The sequence below is a fragment of the Ursus maritimus genome (assembly GCF_017311325.1).
Source record: "Ursus maritimus isolate PB19 chromosome X unlocalized genomic scaffold, ASM1731132v1 scaffold_X1, whole genome shotgun sequence".
Taxonomy (NCBI): Eukaryota; Metazoa; Chordata; class Mammalia; order Carnivora; family Ursidae; genus Ursus; species Ursus maritimus.
This window is the reverse complement of record NW_024423319.1, coordinates 89,305,809-89,309,578: the sequence shown is the minus strand read 5'-3', so window position 1 is coordinate 89,309,578 and position 3,770 is coordinate 89,305,809.

The following is a 3,770-nucleotide window of genomic DNA, read 5'->3' as shown; positions in this document are numbered from 1 at the left end:
TAATGCAGCATAGCTCTTCTGTGAACCAATTTAGCAGTACATAAACAGAGCATAAAAATTATTCATAACTTTGACTTCATAAATATGTGAGTCTAGTAGTTTAAGATAATAATCCTACAGCCAAGGGCGCCTGGGTGGTACAGTCTGTTGAGCATGACTCTTGGTTTTGGCTCAGGTCATGATCTCAGGGTCATGGGATTGAGCCCTGCATTAGGCTCCATGCTCAGCATGGAGTCTGCTTGGGACTCTCTCTCTCTCTCCCTCTGCCCCTCCCATCCTCTCTCTCTCTTTAAAAAATAAAGAAGTCTTCAGGGGCGCCTGGGCGGCTCAGTCGTTAAGCGTCTGCCTTCAGCTCAGGGTGTGATCCCGGCGTTCTAGGATGGAGCCCCACATCAGGCTCCTCCGCTGCGAGCCTGCTCCTTCCTCTCCCACTCCCCCTGCTTGTGTTCCCTCTCTCGCTGGCTGTCTCTATCTCTGTCAAATAAAGAAATAAAATCTTTAAAAAAAAATAAAAATAAAAAAATAAAGAAGTCTTCAAAAAAAAAAAATCCTACATCCAGAGAAACCTGTATACACAAAGATATTTGTTGCAGCATTATTTATAATGATGAAAATGATAAACAACTTAGCAATCCAAAAATTGGAGAATTAATAATTAATGAAGCCATTAAAATGTTATTTAAACTATAGTATATCTATATAATAAAGTTTACGGAATCTGTTAAATGGAGTGAGGAAGATCTCTGTGTGTTGCTTTTAGGTGATCTGTAGAATATGGTGTTAAGCAAAAGAAAGCAAGGTGCAGAAAAGTTGTAGGGTAGGGAATATATTTTGGGAATATAAATATAGGTACATATTTTCTGATACTTTCCAAAAGAAAAACAATGGAAAGATAAAGCAAGGACTAATAAAAGTGGTTTCCTAAAGGAGAAGGCAGCGAATGTGGAAAGCACAAAGATGGCAGCTAGACCTCTCTGAATATATCTTGTTTTATTTATTTTTATTTTTATTTTATTTTATTTTTTTTTTGAGTAAAAACATGGCCCCCATAGATTCCTACCTCCTGGTATTTACATCCTTGTGAAGTTCTCTTGACATCGTAGTAGGGTTGGTCTGTGACCAGTAGAATTTGGCAGAAGTGATAGTACGTAACTTCCAAGATTAGACTCTAAAGGACAATGCGGCTTCTGTTTTATTCTTTCTTTCTCTTGGATCACTTGTTTTGGGGGAAGCCAGTTGCCTGGTTGAGCAGTCGCACATGGTGAGGATCTGAGGTCTGCCAACAGTCACGTGGGTGAACCATCTTGGAAGCAGATGTCTAGTCCCAGTTAAACCTTGAGATGACTGCAGCCCTAGCTGACATCTTGACTGTATTTCATGAGAGACCCTGAACTAGAACCACCCAGCTAAGCCATTCCAGATTTCTGACACTCAGAAACTGTGAGATAATAAATACTTGTTATTTTAAGTTTGATTTAATTTGCTAGGCAGCAACTAATACATGTTGGAACCATAAAATTGCTTAAAATAATTTAAAAAAACCTGAATATCATTCTTACAAACTGAAGACCAATGGAAACAAATGAACCCAAGTACATATCAAGTTAGTGGTAAAACTACACAGAGAATAATTATTCCAAGTGACTTGCAAACACAGTATTTTTACAGTATATCCCTAGTGAGCTAGATCCTAAGGACAATAAGAACTGCAAATAAATCTGAAATGGCATTCAATGGTCTAACTGTCAGCAATAACATTGATACTGTTACCCTGACGCTCCTCTATATAGTAGAATCAAGCGAATAAGTCATTATGTTAATGTCATTAAGAACCAAGCTTTTATACATGAGAGAAAAGAAATACAAATACAGAATCAAAGAAATTAAGTAAAAATCCTTTAATCTTTCATTTGGATTGGAAATAGCAGTATGAATTTATAGTTTACTTTTCGTTTTTTAAGAAATATGTCTTTCCTAGCTTGGTGCACTGAAAAGACCTAAAAGAAATGACAACATAATAGCAATAAATACCCAGCATCCAGATTATGGTGACTAAATATAATTTAAAACAAACAAACGCAGAGCTCCTTAGGGAAAGAACTAACTTCAATCCTGAGGCTGGAAGTATAAAAGATGAACCTGGAATATCCTAACTAGAAATTAAGGACTACAAGGGTTGTATTAAAGGATTAAGGAACCAACTTTTTAAGGGGTTCTCACTGGCCCAAGATAGAACACTTTAAGCATGAAGAAGCATGATTGCAAAGTAGTGTATATATTTATACATCAAATATTTTAGAACTCCATGAGTTCAACCTGATACTGAAAAATAAAACCTTGGGGTGCCTGGGTGGCTCAGTCGGTTAAGCATCTTGCCTTTGGCTCAGGTCGTGATCCTGGGGTCCTGGGATGGAGCCCTGTGTCAGGCTCCCGGCTCTGTGAGGAGTCTGTTTCTCCCTCACCCTCTGCCCCCCTCCCCTGATTGTGCTTTCTCTCTCTCAAAAAATAAATAAAATCTAAATAAATACATAAATAAAACAAACCTCATTGGTCACTTTTTGGAGGCTGCTAGGACACCCAACTTGTTAATCATAAAATTGACAGAGGAAAAAAAGATTAAACACCTATTCTGCCTGACTGTATTTCAGAGCACTCAGAATGGATGAGAAAGTTCTTCATTAAAAAAGAATTCAGGCTCTGAAAGGAAAATCACCATTTATGTAGGAGTAGCCCAGGTTATAGAAATGCTTCAATATCTTGATCAGAGTGGTGGTTGCATGGATGCATAATATGTAAATATTCCTCAAGCTGTTTACTTAGTTTTTGTGCATTTTATTGTAGGTAAAGTATACCTCAATTGATAATTTTACCTCAATTTTAAAAAATGACCATAGTGTCTTCCAATGAAGGGTAATAGGAAGTACACAGCTCTCTATGAAATATCCTTGCCAAAATATTGAAGCTTAATCTAGCCATGGCTCCAGATGTAACTACCCGCTTACAGAAAATGAAAGGGACAGAGGACATGTTAAATCACACTCACAGGATTCAACCAGACAAACTGAGAATATGGGACATTCTACAGGGCAAATGATGTTCCTCTGGTGAATTAAAATGATATACAAGAATGGGGAAGGGGGAAGAAAGGATTCAAGATTAAGAGAGAATTAAGAGAGCTATATTAACAAAAACAATACCTGGACATTGTTTGGGTCTTTTTTTTTTTTTTTTTTTAAGATTTTATTTATTTATTTGACAGACAGGGAACGCAAGCAAGGGGAGTTTGAGAGGGAGAAGCAGGCTTCCCGCTGAGCAGGGAGCCCGATGTGGGGCTCGATCCCAGGACTCTGGGATCACGACCTGAGCCAAAGGCAGATGCTTAACGGGTGAGCCACCCAGGCGCCCCCCTTGTTTGCGTCTTGATTCAAACAAATCAACTGTAAAAAGCCATTTTTGAGACAACAGGGAAAATTTGAACACAGACTAGGTATTCGGTTATATTAAGGAATTAGTGCTAATTTTATTAGGTGTGATAATGGTATTGTATTCTTAAAGTCTGTATCCTATTAGACAGTTAAGTATTTATGGGTGAAATTATGTCATTTGCTTTAGAATACTCCGGGGGCTGGGGGGAAGTACGGAGGGAAATAAATGAAGCAAGAAAGCCAAAGTAGTAATAACTCTTAAGGCTGAGTGACAGGGGCGCCTGGGTGACTCAGTCGTTAGGCGTCTGCCTTCGGCTCAGGTCATGATCGCAGGGGTCCTGGGAT